The sequence below is a fragment of the Humulus lupulus genome, chromosome X (assembly GCF_963169125.1).
Source record: "Humulus lupulus chromosome X, drHumLupu1.1, whole genome shotgun sequence".
Lineage (NCBI taxonomy): Eukaryota > Viridiplantae > Streptophyta > Magnoliopsida > Rosales > Cannabaceae > Humulus > Humulus lupulus.
Window position 1 is genome coordinate 228365700 of NC_084802.1, and position 17172 is coordinate 228382871.

The following is a 17172-nucleotide window of genomic DNA, read 5'->3' on the forward strand; positions in this document are numbered from 1 at the left end:
ACAGGGACGTCGGACCCCTAAGGGTGGGTGATTGTGACAGTCAGAATCCCGTGATCCGTAAGGGGAAAGATCGAGTAAAAGCTGTGTAATCCCACATCGCCCTAAGAAGGTCAAGTGTGATGATTCTAAGACTTTGTTGGTGTGGGACTACATTGTTGAAGAGGGCTTAAATGGATTGATGGGTACTACCTATGCCAACAAGATGCATCTTCTTTTCGGTAGCCCGTCACTTGAGAACTCCAAAGTTAAGCGTGCTTGACCTGGAGCAATCTTATGATGGGTGACCTCTTGGGAAGTTTTCACAAGAAGCGTGCGAGTGAGGACAAAGCACGCTGGAAAGACTCGTGTTGGTTTGTAGGGCGGTCGTCATTCTAGGAAGCAACCATAGTGACGTAGGACGTTACAAATCTATAGTATGATTATAGATTAATTATTCGCTAGTGAATTAATGATACTCAAGGAATAATAGGCGATTTGTAAAATATTTGCATGCTCATAAGTTTATAGAAGAAAAGCCACTTATTATAAAAGTCTCTGTGGGGCCTTGCTGAAAACATGCAAGTTGGGCTCAATAGTTTAAAAAGAAAATAATAGTTTTTATGCAACGTTTCAAAAATAATAAAAGTTCAAGTCCCAGTGATAACTTATGAAAGTTAAAAATAAACATAACATTATTTTGTAGAAAATGGCGTTTAAATTGATTGTTTCTCGTCCATAGGATGCCCCCACGCCATACACACCCCGACGTTGGAACTTCCCACATCACCACGCGTGCCACAGAGAAATCCTATTTACTACCTGGAAGGGAAGGTAAGGGGGTGAGTTAAAAGCTAGTAAGGAAGTACAAATAACACACAAGTATACACACAAAACATATTCATATGCATACATCGTTACACATCATATACATTCTTATCATAACCGTCATCATCATAAGCATAATCATCATAAACATAACCATTATAAGCATTATCATCATAGAAATCATCATCATATACATAATCATCATAACATTAACATCATAAGTACCATCATTATATACTTGAGAACATGCTCGCTATCTTGTCCATGTCACATCTTGAGGTAAACAGGATCTCTTGTCCTTGAATAACCTCGACGCGTCCGCCCTATGAGTTATGCCTTCACATCCTTAGTAACTCGGGTTACGTCTTCATATCCTTAGCAACCCCTTTGTTGTGTCGCATTCATCATGCTAACAACAATTACATTTCATACAACATACAGAAATACATTCAGTTCAATCATATTAAAGCCAAGGAAAACTACATGAATTCTTACAATCATCATATCATATCAAAATAATATTTCATACATGACACATCATCATTTATATTCATCCAAGTCAATCTTACCGTTCATAGATAACATCCTTTAACATCACATAAGACTTTCTTGTGCCCAACTCATATATCCCATGTGTGCATGGGCCATGCACATATGGTGAAAACTACTCATAATTTCCAAATAGGCATAATTACACATAAAATCACCAAAAGAATAATGCAAATTATACTTATGTTGCATGCATGATTTTAAAATAAAAATCATATGGTTGAATATTAGACACATTTTAGATCGTAAAAGTGAAATTGCATGTGGCATCCATACATGGGAACATTGTTAAAAAGTGGCGTTAAAAAGGATAATTCCTACGCGCTTATTTCTATCGTTTTAAAATAATGATTTAGTAACACATTTTTATTACCATTATTTATCTCTTTAAAATTTCTAAGTTGATTAAACCTCTAAAACATTATTTTTATTTCATAAAAATAATTTATTTAGCCATTTAAAAATATAAAAATTTCATTTATTATTGTTAAATCACATAGAAATAATAAAGACTAGAAATTATTTTAAATACCTATAATTAGCATGTTTCCTTAGAAAATAACAATTTAATCCAATTTAATAAAATTACAAACTTGGTATGAGAAAAATATAATTTTTAGGTGTGGAAAAATATATTTTACTTGTATTATTTTAAGACTTAATTTTATGTAGAATAAATTCATAAGTGATAATTCAATAATTATTTTTAAAATATTTTAACTAAACTTTCAGCCACTATTTAATTTATTTAAAAATCACAAGTGAATTAATCTCAACATTTTTTTATTAATTAAAATAAATAAAAATCATATCTATTAAAATGAACACTCATAGTTATATTAAAAATATCATTTTTAATATTTTCATAGTTTAGGGTAATATTTTATTTCAACATACACACAAAATTCTTTTTATTTAAAAATACAACTTCTCATTTTTACTAAAATTCCAGCAACAATATATACCCTCAAAATCACCATTTTTATTTTTAAAAACTCATATTTTCTCTAAAAATATAAAAAAAAAACTGTAGGTATTTACTTGAGTGAAAATATCATTTAAAATTTCCATTTAATTTCTTAAAACATCATAGCACTTGCAAAAATTATTTAAGCATGCAAAAATATTATTTTCATCATATTCTAAATCATTTAAACTACCAAAATTAGCAAGCTTAACAAATCAAAACTCTATCTTTTACATCATGCTTCACAAAAATTCATACAAAATCATACATGTTTAATTAACAAAAATTTAGACACAAACCCTAGCATGTTTCTATCACCCAAAGGAAAACAAAGCTACCATATACCCATTTAAAATCTTACAAACAACCTATCATGTTTCTAGGATCACAATTAACATTAAAACATACAAGGAAAACAGACATTCTTGAACAACACCCCCAGGCCGAAACACACCTAAGATTCACAACAAAATATATCGCAAAAATTCTCATAAACATATGCATCAACTTTCATGGACTCAAAATAGAAATCCAAACATTTTATCATGCCACAATTTACATAGGATCCTACAACATGAATCTAATGTAAAAACACAATAAAAATAACAAAATGTAAAGGGGGGTTCCTAGACATGCATAAGCCGAAACCCACATACACCCAAACATAAAATATCATCATACTTAGCAAATCAAAACCAAATCCCTTCATGCATTAAACCACAAACCCATCATCAAATTTAGTAGTTCACAAACTAAAAACCTTGTATGCTTTTACACAACACCTTAAAATAAACCATAGCATCATATTATAGGGAAAAAACATAGGTGTCACAATATCAATTATTTCCATGCTTCTTACACCAAACCTTCTCACCCAAAATCAACAAGAAACAAATCATTATACCATCATCTCATGTAAATCAAGAATATCAAAAAAATAAAAAAGACAAAAATTAAAAGGCTAAGGGTTCATTACCTCTCTTGATTGTAAAATCAAGAACACCCAAGTGACCAATACTCAACTATATCACCCTTTGTTCAAGTCTAGAGTTTTTCAAAAACCCACATGAAGAGAAGAAGAAAACCAACAACACAAACAAACTCTAATCAAAATACTAGAATCAAAAGAAGGGAAATTATAAAACATAAACATAAAGAGGCATACCCTAGGATTGATCCATTCTTCTTATTCTTTTTCTCCTTCTTCTCCTCTTTCTCTCATTCTCTCTCTAGAACACACATCTCTCTCTCTCTCCCTCTCTCTAGGCCAACGACACCAATGGAGCATAATGCTCTTATTTATTTTTCCTTCCCTCTTTATTCTAATCTACCCATAATAGCCTAAGGAAAATAATTGGCAAGTTTCCCCTTTTTTCTTATTTTCTTTTAATTTTTATTTTATTTTAATTGGTATGAAATAAAGATGACAACACATCTCTTATATTTTTAACTAAAATTCACCCAAATAAAATAGGAATCAAATCCCCCTTTCCCACTATGCTCACACGTCCAAGCCCCTTTCCCTTTCTTTTTGTTATTTTTTTTCAATTTAAATAATTAAATAAATCTAATAAAAGGAAACTATAAAGTGTGTAGAAAATTCTACACATGTGCACCATGCAACCATGCACATGCATACACTCAATAACTAGGGTGCATCACTACCTACCATGCAGTTTAGTGCATTCAACCAAAACTCAATTATTCACATATTAAAATATACAGATAAATAACAATTAACAATTTAATTCACAAAATTCTATCAAACAATTCTAACAATTAATTTAAACAAATAAATAAAATAATTCACGACACTTAACAATTAAATAAAATAAAACACAAAATTTAAATAATTTTTTTTTGGTGCGCTACATAATTAGAAGGGTAAAATGATAATCATGACCAACTCTAATTAACAAACCAATAAATTGAGGGCAGAACTACATTTATTGATTAAATCAATGGACTACAAGAGAAAACTCTGTAAATATAATTCTATAAATACTTAGATTGCAATACATTATTTATAGCGAAGTAATTTTGGAATTAATAAAAACGATTGTTGAATTAAAGAGTTTAATTAATAATCTGGTTTATTGGTGCTTCGTATTTTAGGTCCACGATCCCCGAGTCGTATCTGTCCTACACTATTAAGGGTAAGGATGTCACAAGGAAGATTAATAGAGAAAAAGACTAAATTGGAAATGAGTTAATTTTTTAGGGCAAAGAAATAATTATGTGATTATTATGATCAATGAATCAATTAATTAAATTTTATTTGAAAAAATTTATATTAGTTAAAATAAATATTAATCATGTTTGATCAATATTTGAGAGAGTTTAATTATTATCTTCTTCTAAGATAATTATTTAAAACTGATAGTTTTTAAGATAAAGTTAATTTTAAATTAACTAGTATTTATTTTTTTTTGGAATAAATATATCTTATATTTAATCAAACAAACAAATGAGAAAATTAGGGATACATATAAGTGGGGCCACTTATTTACATATCACATCTTTTGGATTTGAATTTTGAATTTTAAATTAATTTGTTTATTTAATTATTCTTTTTTAAGTATGATTTAAATTAAATAATTAATTGGTTATACCTGATCAGTTTTAATTTCATTAAGTAAAGAATATTAAATATTATTTAATTTTCTTTTATAAACATGAAAAGAAGCGACTCTTTTCTAAGTCAGTTGTTTCTAGGTTAATAGTTACGCCCTAAACTCCAGGGACCGTTACGGTGTGCCTTATGAGCAGTGCTAAACTCGCTAATCGAGTCATTTGGCCAAAATCATGTAACTAAGTATGATTAGCAATTTAGGGATTAAAAATTTAGGTTAAGATATAATGTCTCATTCGAACGTTTACTGCATACATTAGGATCCCAAAAATATAATTTAAAAGTCTATTACAAGAAAATATTTATAACTGACCGATCTAAGCGGCAAAGCAGGGTTTAAGCCTAGTTCCTCTTTCAACCCTCGGCCGTGGCAGTCGAGCAGCCGCCTATGTACACGTCGTCACCTAAGCTCTCCAGCTCAAGGATGGTCCAACTTTCTTTTGCCTTTACCTGCACCACATAGCACCCGTGAGCCGAAGCCCAGCAAGAAAACTTAATATGCTCATGATCAGTAATAGCATGTCATCAAATCATAAGGCACACGCCTAGCAAATATAGCCCTATTCAAGTAGGCAAATAAATCCACGTAATGATGGGTATCCAGGATAAGGAATCCTACCCTCCTGAGTGGATGACTATCAAGTCAATCCTAATCAGAATAATGATTTAACACTGGTGGTTCTGGTAACCGTACCGGGCTTATAGCCCGAAATAGAAGAGTGATAGTGGTAATAGTCACTAAGGTGGGTTCCGTTCCCATTAGGCATGTGACGATAGGGTCACCGGGGCTTTATAGATAAGTGATCATTTCACTAGCTTGAACAATATAGGTACTCGATGACTAGTCACCAATATAACCTATCGCATGACCACAGACTCACAACCATGGGATTCCGCTCCCTAGCCATGTGACAAGTTGTCACCTAGGCCTTTGGCCCTGGCTTTGAGTAACTAGTCCTAGACTAGTCAAGTGCTTATAATTTTCATTGACCATAGGGTCGGTCCAGCATCAATGCTCCCAGAGTCATTCAACGCTGATATCGATTAGATCTAATCTTTTATCGGCCCTGCATTCATGACGCTATGCCGTTTCTGACTCTCAGGTTAGTAATACACGACCAGTGCCGACCCTGACTATTCAGTGCCATACAGAAGTAAGCAATGCTACCAAACATATATCATATGTCAAATATCCGAATACAAGGCATTCAACATGCTTACTTAATAATTGCTAGCAAAACTAGGATCATGCATAAACACAGAGGCTCAAGCTCTGAACAATCTCATATTCAATATTCATAGCATGTCCTAATCACATGTTTCTCATGCATCACATGCATCACATTTAAACATCCAACATGCATCAAGATTAACCATGCATGTCACATATACACAGGGTGTAGTTTTCTTACCTCTGGTTCGAGCGAGAATTAGAACAAGAATGACCCTTGAGAACGATCGATCCTATAATCCCTTAGCGGTCACCTAGTCATAACCAAATACAATCTCTGATTAATGAAAATCAACAAAGATAGGGTCTTGATCTAAACCCCACTCTCGGGACCCCGAAATGTACCCACACGGTGAGTAGATTCGATCCTGGGCCTTAAGGATTGAAAACCCGAGCCAAAAACCCTTAAAAACACTCAAAATGGGGTTATGAAGAAACAGGGTAGCACTACCCCCCCTAGCATTCCAGCGCTCAAGACAGAACCAAACCGCCCTAGAACCTCTTCAGGTAGCGCTGTAGCGCCCCCTACTGGGCGATGTAGTGCTACCTCCAACCTAAAAACGCCCAGCAACTTCTTCCTTCGATTCCACCATTTCTAACCCAAACCAAAAGCTTCCAAACATCAAATTAAGTCCCAAATGAACCCAAAAACAATCCCCCACATGTCCTAGGCACCACAACCCCAAGAACCCTAGCCAAAACTCCAATCAATTCCCAACTTTCCAACTCAAAAACCAGCTGAAACTCAACTAGGAAAATAGAGCAAAAACAAGAGTTCTAATGGCTAAAAACTCACCTCAATTTCAGCAACACACCCTCTTCAATGGTAGAGCATAACCGTAGCCTATCACAGCTTGGTTCCTTGAAAAGAGCTTGAAAATCCAAAGAGAAATGGGGAAGAAATGACCATCGGGAAAGAAGGGAAGTGAGACTCTGTTTTTGGTAAGCTTCTACAGCCTTAATGGATGATATAAATCCTTAAGGGTGAAAAGACCTAAATGCCCTCAAGTCTAAAATAAAACCTTAACAGCCACCAAGGGCAAAATCGTCCTTTCGCACCTATTTTGTTAATCATAATTAACACCCTCCAATTCCCGCTATTCTCAATATTCTCAAATACCAATAAATCATATCCCATTACCCTATAATTCCCGGTAATGTTTTGATCATTAAAATCACCCCGAGACTCACCCCGAGCCCCGAACTTAAACCTGTTATGACCAGACCGAACACTTGCATTTCATGATCGTCTTATGCCGAAAGGCTCGAACAAATCCACATATAATGTGGTACCATTCATAACTCACCCACATGCACGAATATACACAATTACATCCTCAACGGGCCAAATTACCAAAATGCCCTTATAATTAAAAATAAACCCATATGCATGCGTTTATCATCATATTATAGTATAATTCACATAAACATGCATATAACCATTTAATAACATAATAAATCAGTTATGGCCCTCCCGACCTCCTAATCAAGGTCCTAAACCTTATTAGGAAATTTGGGGCATTACATTATCAGACTCTCTCAAAGAAAAGAAACGATAGAATTTTCTATGCTTGAAATTCTAGAAGTTTCCATAGCCTCTCTCTTCTCAAATATCTCTAGATCTCATGTGCTGAGTACATCTAGAGAGCCTAAATCAATTATTTATCCTACTTGCCCACACACATCCTTGTGTGTTAGAGGAATGACTTGGAAGGCTAAGGTTTAAGCTTTCATAAGGATATAAAGATCGTTGATTTTTACTAAAATACTAGAGGACACTTGATAGGCTACAAGAGGTAATCTCTATTCCTTGTATGTGTTAATTTAATGTCTGTATATATATATATATATATGATTCTGGGTGGTATTAATATTTTTTTTAAAATTCCCTTCACTTATATTCCACTTGGTATTTTGATATTTTTCTTATTTAATAACAATAGTCATTAGTAACCAGGTCCAAAGTCTTATCTACCAGGATGTACTCTCAGTGTTTGATGGTGCATGCTCCACAATCACCGCTACAATTTCATAAAGTATTCTCATCAACTCAATAATATTAAGAACACTAAGGGTGTTTGGCATTGTTTTATGTTTTTTGTTTTCAAAATTGTATTGTCAGAAATGAGAACAGAAAACAGCTTTTGTAGTTTTAAAAAAACAACAGGTGTTTGGTTGATGTTTTCTAAAAATAATTTTTTGTTTTATTTTATTTTTTAAAAGAAAATCTTAAATCACTACTAAAAAAACACCCTTTTAGGACACTTTTTTAGAGCACTCACCTAGATGCGAGTTCTAAAAGCAACTCCTGGACTTTTTAGGACTCCTGGAATTTCTTTTAGGGCTTGCGGAGCGAGTCCTAAAATCTATGTGTGTCCTAAAAGTTTGAGTTTTTTTTTAAACAAGCACCTCCTGGACTTTTTAGGACTCGCAACGAAAAACTTATGTGTATCCTAAAAGTTTGAATTTTAAAAAATTTCAAATTCCCTCCAATTTTTTTTTAACTAAAATTGCAAGTCCTAAAAACTTATGCGTGTCCTAAAAATTTGAATTTTAAAAAATTTCAAATTCTCTCCAATTTTTTTAACTAAAATTACGAGAATGTTTTTAGGACTCACAATGTGTGTGTCCTAAAAATTTAAATTTTAAAAAATGTCAAATTCCCTCCAATTTTTTTAACTAAAATTACGAGAATGTTTTTAGGACTAAACTTATGTGTGTCCTAAAAGTTTGAATTTTAAAAAAATTCAAATTCCCTCCTATTTTTTTTTAACTAAAATTGCGAGTCCTAAAAACTTATGTGTGTCCTAAAAAGTTGAATTTTAAAAAATTTCAAATTCCCTCCAATTTCTTAACTAAAATTAAGAGAATATTTTTATGACTCGCAATTATGTGTCTCCTAAAAGTTTGAATTTTAAAAAATTTCAAATTCCCTCCTATTTTTTTTTAACTAAAATTTTACTATTTATTACTTCTCAAAGAAAAATATAACACAACAGCCCATTCTCTCTCTTTCTCTCCTTGCTCTCTTCCCCCATTTATCTCTCTATCTCTCTCTCTCTCTCACGAACTCCACAACCAAGCCACGGACGGCGACGCTCTGGCCACCCTCCTCCTACACGCGCCGGCGCAATGGACGCAGAAGGTCGGCGACATTCGAACCCTGCAAGCCCAGCCCCTCACGCGCTGCCCTCCGCCGCCTAAAGTTGTTCGAAGTCGCGGTGGTGCTATTTTTCCCAAACTCTTCTAAGTGTTTTCTGACCGCCTCGAGCCACCCGACCCAAACGAACACCACCAATGCATTCCTTGTGCTTTGGGCATCAAAACCCACTAAAGGATTGATCATTTTCCCGAATCACCACTGTGGGGTGGTGGCGCTGTCTTTAATGTCGGAGATTCGGCGGGAGCTTTGGCCATCAATTAATTTTTTAAAAATTAAAAATAAGTCTTTTTAGGACTTGCATTGCGAGTCCTAAAAACATTCTGTCCTAAAAACTTACTTAAATGCACTTAACGAGATTTTTTAGGACTCGCAACTAAAAACATTCTTTTAGGACTTGCGTTGCGTGTCCTAAAACACCTGAGTTTTTAAGGCTCTTAAATAGAGAACTCGCGCCCCGCGAGTCCTAAAAAGCCTTTCTTGTAGTAGTGAATAAAAAATTAATAAATATATTTACAAAGAGAAAAATCTTTTAAAATTTTGTAATAAATAATGAGATAAAGTAATGTGAAAGAAAAAATGATGAAAAATAAGGAAATAGAAAGTAAGGAGAGAAATTTTGAGCAAGAAAAATTGAGAAGAGATAAATTGATGCAAGAAAAAAATGAGAGAGAAAGTGATGAGAGAAAAAATGAAGAGAGAGAAAATGAGGATATAAGAAGTGATGAGTGAGAAAATAATGAGATAATAAGTGAAGTAAGGAAAAATAAGGACATTAAAAATGATGAGAGAGAAAATGTTGTTAGAGAAAGTGAGGAGAGATAAATTAATGAGACTGAAAGTGATGTGAGATAATAATAATTAAAAAAGTTATGTGGGAAAAAAATTGACAAAAAAAAAAAAATTGAGATAACTTTATTTTTAAAAATTGTTTTATGAAAACAATGCCAAACACCCATTTTCAGAAAATAGTTTATAGGTTTGAAAAACAAAAAAACATTTTTGTTAAGTTAAAGAGCCAAACACCCATAACCTTCCCTGTTTCCACGTGCAAGTGTTCATTGTCTTCAAAATATCCAGAACACTTAAGTACAGATGGATGCATTTTCGTCCATGAGTTCAGGATCGTAGCCAAATTGTCATTGCCAACGTTCGATTTGTCATAGTCGTAGACGATGAGCATCCACAAGGAAATGCTTAATCTAAATTTCAACTATTCTTGATCTTCAAAGTTAGGAACCATGAGGGACAAGTTTCATAAGATTTCACATCCCTCTGCCTTGTGTTGTCGATTTTCCCGAGTAACCCTGTACCAAATTATCTTTCTTGTTGTGAGTCAAGCGACTTCAATAGATAGATTAGAACCGGTTGGATCAGTGCAATCCTCGTATATGGCAGGCTTCCTCCATGTCTGTTTACCTACAGCACAAAGGAAATAGATTAAAAAATTGATTATGATCAAACATTTCACAATTGCCTCCTAAAAAATTAAATTAATACATGGGAGCATATGAACATTAATTGGAGTGGAAGGAGATGCACCATTATTAGTAGTGGCCACAATCGCAGAATTAGGCATGTAATCTGTAAGGAGGATGTCTGACACTATGTCCTCTAAATTGGCCCTACACAAGAGGGTCTAAGCCAACATGATCAACATGTTAAACTTATCCATTATGAACTACTGATTTTGGACCATCGTGTCCTTTGTGGATTTCATGGCAGCCTGTGTTGGCCAAAATGTTGACCAATGTGGCTTTAATCATCACCACCTTAGCTAGAAGAGCATTATAAGCATATCCAGCTGAAGTTTCAGCATCAAGAGGAGGAGTAGCACGCTCAAGCTTTCAATCCACAAAAATGCCAGCTAATCTGACAATCTTAATGACCTGAACGACCGGGGAAGTAGGATCCATAGCTGCTCCCTCTATCGGCTTTGACTCAATGATATCTAGACAAACATATGTCAGAGCATAACCCTTTAATCTCTAGTATATACTCATGAACAAGTCATGGCCTCAAGAAGCGATAACATACCAACTATACATGAAATTAAATGTCAGGTTGGATAATATGCTTCACATGAATTTAAATATTTTAAATTTTTAATAATGTACTTGTTTCTTGGCCAGCATCAGTCCCAAGTCAGCAAGCTTCAAGGTACCTTTGGTCTCCCAACTAACATCTTAAGGACCCTAAGCCCACTACCGTAAGAAGTGTACTTAGCCTCTAGCAGTACACATTTCTCAAGATCTTTCTCTTTGTTGACCTTACTATAGTAGTTATTCAGGAGGGATCTTATATCCTTGCTCAACCTCTGTATCTTCCACTGGTCCAAAGCTTGTTCCAAGTGTGCATGTCTAATGGTACCCTTCCTCATGTTGAAGTATGTGTCGATAAGATGGGAAGAGGATAGATGCATCGATAGCTCATCCTCTATAGGTGGACGGCTGCAGTTGAGGCCAATCACCAATGCAAATTCCTGGACCCCAAATCTACAAGGTATGCCGCCTTGAAGGAAGTGTAACTCATCATCATGAGAAACCTTGATCCTGCACAGTAGTGTGTGAATGATTGCTCCAGAGAAACTCAGCTCAGGCGTGTTGGAGAATTGTTGGAAGACAATTCCTTTACACTATCCAACAATCCATACTGCTAAAACATCTGCTTCAAATTGATAAATCTAGTGCAACCCCAATAGGTCACATGACCTACGTAGTGCAAATCAGCAAGTGTTAAAGCTTAGGGGCAGCTGTGTTTGGTGCCATCTGAAAAAAAAAAAAAATCCAAAAAAGGTACAAATCATCCATTTGCATCAATATGCATTCTTTCTACATCGATTTAAGCAAAATAAATGCAGAATAACATACAATAAGTACAAACATTGATTCGCATCAATACTCATCATTTATGTATTAATTCATGGCATGTTTACTTAGGGTGCGTTTGGAAAGCCACCTTGTAATTGAAATTGGGTGCAATTCAGAGTAATTACTAAATTTGACATGTTTGTCTGACCATGTAATTACACAGTAAATATGTAATTGGAGGTAATTGGGGGATCCCAATTATACTCTTTGTTGATGCACTTTTTCGCCAGCAGTGGATTAAGAAATTCGACAATAGAGATATTAGGCTTTTTTACAAAATTGTGATTGAACAAATGGAAGATATCACAAACACTCACACTTTTACATGGTTCAGTGGTTAAATTCCACCTAATCCACAAGACAATCTTATTAATCTCTTTAGGGCTCTGGGTGAAATTGTTCCTGACAATTTCACCAAAGTTTTTGTATATCAAGAATCGGTCTTTTTTTTCTATCCATTCCCATGGTATTTATATAGGGTTTTCCTAGACATATTTGGGTAACTGCGTACATAAATATGGTAAATAATAAATTTAGATAACCTTCCATTTACATAGGGATATGATTGCCTATGAGATTTACATCTGTTATCTTGGGAAATAAATGTAATAAAATATGGGCATTAATGAGGTAAACCTTTGGTTACCTCGAGCTAAAGAGGTAGGACCTGACAATAGTAGCTCCGGCCACGTGGCTGATATAATTATGCTATATCTCAGCTCGCTAATAGCCCGTGGAAAATTAGGGCGTACATTTGCCCCCCAAGCCTCTGCTCGTGGCACACGACATCATCTGGGGCCACAGTAGGGGCTTTTAGGCTTCTCCATGGACCCTCCATATTCCACCTATTACGCAGGCGCCGAATATGTGAAGCATCGTGGTTGGTGACGGTACGTCTTCCGAGAACCGCATTAAATGGCCTAGCCTATACTCAGCCGTCGTTTCGCCTTTTGAGTGGAGAGCCTCGGATCCCACATCAGGGAAATCCAACGGCCCTCCTCACATGGCCATTCACGTATATAAAAGGGGTGGCCACCTTACGGATGGGCCACCCGTTTATTTGAAAATTTTCTAAATTTCCCATCTTCTTCTCTCTTCTCACCCTCAAAAAACCCTCTTTTTCTCCCGGTTACCGTTCCCAGCATTCCAGAGGATCAGGTGCAAGGGCTCCTTTGAGGTTTTGGTACCAGTTACTCCGTCGAGGCCCCAACCCAGACGACCCCTTCATCCCCCTCACACCAAAACACTTTGTAAGTTTTCTGACTGTGCATGCTTTAAATTTTCTTTTCACTGTAGCATAGGTGAATAGTTCCTGTAGTTGCATACAATATTCTGTTGGTATGAAGGGTGTAGGTTTTTATTTTAGGGCATCGATTGTAGAAGAAAACCATTTAGGAGCATGGCTCATAGGGTGTGCTTTCTGGGGAAATCTTCTGGGTAGGATTTTTTGGTATGCTTGTTTAAAATATCCAACATTTCGGGGTGCAAAACCGGGTAGCTTAGGGGACACGCCTCACAGGCGGTTTTGCACTTCTTGCCTACTGAAACTTTCCTTCCAAGGCAAACTTTTATCCTGACCCTCCTGACACACGAATTCCGAGTAATCGGGGATCCGTTGGGAGCACAGGCGCGTGTTCATAGAACCGCGTGGTCTCACTCTCCACGGGCTGAGATTACCTCAGCCCGTGCAAAGGAAACACCTCTTCAGATTCTTTCTTATGATTAAGTCGCCTTTTCTAAAATTTCTCTTTTTGTTCGCTAGGCAACCAGATGGGACCCAAGAAGAACGCTCCTAAGAAGACCGCAGGCAGCTCGTCCTCCCAACAATCCAAAGGAAAGGAAGTGATGACAGACTCCCCAATCCCTATCTTTGGGCCGGCCGTGGAGCACGAGCTCGAGGTGGCGCTCAATGCTTTTTTCGAGGCCAAGAGGATCGTCTCGAAGATCACCGACCAGGGGAAAGTGAATAAAATATTTCTTTCCCATAACATCGAGCTGGGGAGGGGTGCCCTGATCGCCCGACCTCCCCTAGAAGGTGAGCGGAGCTGTACGCCGCTCGACGAGGAATACGCGGCTTGGAGTGACGAGCACTTCAAGGCTAGGGCCTTCCTCCCGCTGGACCAATACTTTGCCGACTTCCTCAACTACGTGAAGTTGGCTCCTTTCCAGCTCCCCCCCAATTCCTTCCATTTGTTGGCGGGGTTGAGATATCTGTTCCTGAAACAGGAATGGGCGGTCCCCACTCCGGTGGATATCTTATATTTTTTCTGCCTCAAGGCCAGCCCGGAGTAGCGGGGGCGAGGCGACGGGTTCTACTACCTGACCCGCTTTCCAAACACGGCTGCGGTCATCGAGCTGCCCAGCCACCCCAACGAATTCAAAGACTAGTTCTTTATCTCCAAGGGGTTTCACAACTGTGAACTTCATTACTTCAACTGTCCTCGTAAGTACCTTTTGCTCTTAGCTCGTAAGTTAAGTATTGATTAGTTCCCCTTTATCAGTTTCTGACTTAGAACAATTCTGCAGCCATTTTCGTGAGGACAGACAAGTCTGTGATCCTCGGGAGTCAGTACGAGACATTGGCGGGTCTGCCCCCCAGTGAAAAGGACTATCGCCAGCTCGTGACAGACGAGACGATGTTGGCATGCAAACTGATCTCTCCAGGCCAGACTTTGGCCCTGAGGAGACCCCGGGGGCCTCCCCCAGCTCGCGAGATGAGGCCCATCCTCGAGGAGGAGGCCGCGAGGGAAGGAGAGGATGAGGACAAGGAGGACGAGGTGCCCCTCGTAAGGACGAGGAGGAAGCGTGCACTGGAGGTCGCCCAAGGAACGGACGAGGAGAGTATCCGGTTCGGAGCAGCCGCAGGTCCCTCTGGGCAAGGTAATCCTTACATGTTCAGGGGCTTAGATAGGGCCACCTCCGATCCTTGGTTAGCTAGGTTTAATCCCAACCAGCCCGTCCAACGCCATCGAAACGACCCAGACCTCGACGTAACCCTACTCCAGTGTGTCGACCAGCTCATGCTGGATTATGAGAGTAGCCGCCCTAGGGGTACTGTAGTCGTAGACAACACCTTAGCCTTTAGGTCGGCCTTCTTTGAGGAGTATGGGACTAATCTCCAGTCGTGGCCCTCTCTTCGGGAGGGTACTGTAGCTCCGGGTCTTAGGCAGTATGTAGAAGAGTCTAGTCCCAAACCAGATTAGGACCCAGAACTTATTCCAGCTCGCGAAGTCATTGTCTTAGATTCCCCCGCAGGAGCTCCGGGGCCGATGGTCATGACCATAGATTCCTCTTCTAGCTCGGGGGGTAGGATCCGTTTCAATATATATACTTGAGTTCCTCTTTTCCCCCCTTATTTTTGTTGTTCTTGCATAAATGCTTACTTGTATACTAATGTTGTCTTTGTTTTGCCAGAGGAGATGTCTCAGCCCGGGAACAAAGACCTGCGAGCTATGTTCACCGGAGGGAACTCTTCTGCTGGGGCCTCTGGACCCAAAATGAAGAAGCTCTGGGTGGCGAAGAAAGCCGCTAGGACACCATCCAAGTCCCCTGCAAAGGGGAAGGACCAAACCCCAGCTGCCCTGGCCAAGGTACCTCCCCCTCCTGCCGCAGTAGAGAAGATGCCCCCGCCTCCGCCCCCTCCACGAGCTCCCGCCTTTGTTCGAGATATGGAAGCAGAGCCCGAGATTTTGGCGACCGCAGTCCCCGAGGTCCATATTCCGGTGGACCCCTAGGCTTTGGAGAAAATTCCTGACGTCTTTCGGGGGACGATGTACGAGACGGCGACCTACACCGTCGACCACTACTACAGCGCCACCGAAAGGGACCTGCGGGCGATCGAAACAAGGAGCCCAGAGAGCGTGATGGAGTCTTCACTGGGAATGGCTCTAATGGTAAGATGGCTTTACATTTTGTACTCTTTGGTTATCATGCATCGCACGTTCTTTCTTTTGTTTCTAAGGCAGTTGCCTCTTTGCTTTGTAGGGTGCCTTGGCTCTTCACCGGAGCATATCCAGGTCCAAAGCTCGCCTCGAGGACATGAGGGGCGAGCATCAGGCAGTTTCGGCCACCCAGAAGACTATCTTGGCTGCCCTGAAGACTGCCCAAAAGCAGGAACAGGAGGCCAAGGATACCTTGGCGGTCGCGCGGGCTGAGCTGTCCGCGTCCCGCCCCAAGCTGGAAGAGGCCGAAGCTAACAAGGCCGCCCTAGCCGCTGTAACGGCCAAACTCGAGGAGGCCAGGACTGCCCAGGCCGCGCTAGACTCTACGAAAATCGAGGCCGAGGAGGCAAAGGTCGCCTTGGAAAAGGAGAAGGCGGCTTCCAGCTCCGCCATGGAGGACATGCTATACCACTGCTGGGTCTTCAACCCGGACTGCGACTTCTTCCTAGGAGCGGATGTCTGGGAGCCCTTCCTGGAGGGGTTTAAAGTTCATCTTCAGCAAGAGGCGCCCTCTGAGACCGGGAAGACCTGCGCAGCGGCCGAGCAGGAGGGTGAGACGGCGACCTCAACGGAGCAGCCCAGTGGGGCCTAGTGCCTTTCTTTTTCTTTTTTGAAAACATTTATTATATTTTTTTTTTGTAATTTTTGTATGAGGTTTTTTCACCTCGAGACAATTGGCTTTATCAATTTTTTCTTTTAATTGGTTTATATCCTTTTGCCTCTATGCACTTCGGTAATAGTATTAGTTTGTTTATCTTTTTCTTAAGATAAGTCCTGGTTGCTTCCCGGACATTGCCTTGAAAACTTAGTCCGCGTTAATTCTTGATATAATATCTCGTGCTCTTTAGAAAAAACAACGATCAATCAATCTTGAATTAACTTCTAAGTTTTAGGACCTGGTTATGTCCAGGACGTTAGTTTGAAAACTTAGTTCGTATTAATTCTTGACTAATATCTTGTGCTTTTTAAGAAAAACACCGATTAATCAATTTGAATCAACTTCTAAATTTTGAGACCT

At 38.5% G+C, this 17172-nt stretch overlaps 1 long non-coding RNA gene across 1 annotated transcript; it reads right to left on the reverse strand.

The window, feature by feature from the left end:
* Window positions 1–507: 507 nt before the first annotated feature.
* Window positions 508–3587, reverse strand: LOC133804408 (uncharacterized). Its single transcript, XR_009878459.1, has 4 exons — window positions 3486–3587; window positions 3297–3364; window positions 1030–1213; window positions 508–798 (listed from the first exon to the last, which is right to left on the reverse strand). It is a non-coding gene; the product is annotated as an uncharacterized LOC133804408 (long non-coding RNA).
* Between the last annotated feature and the right edge of the window lie 13585 nt (window positions 3588–17172).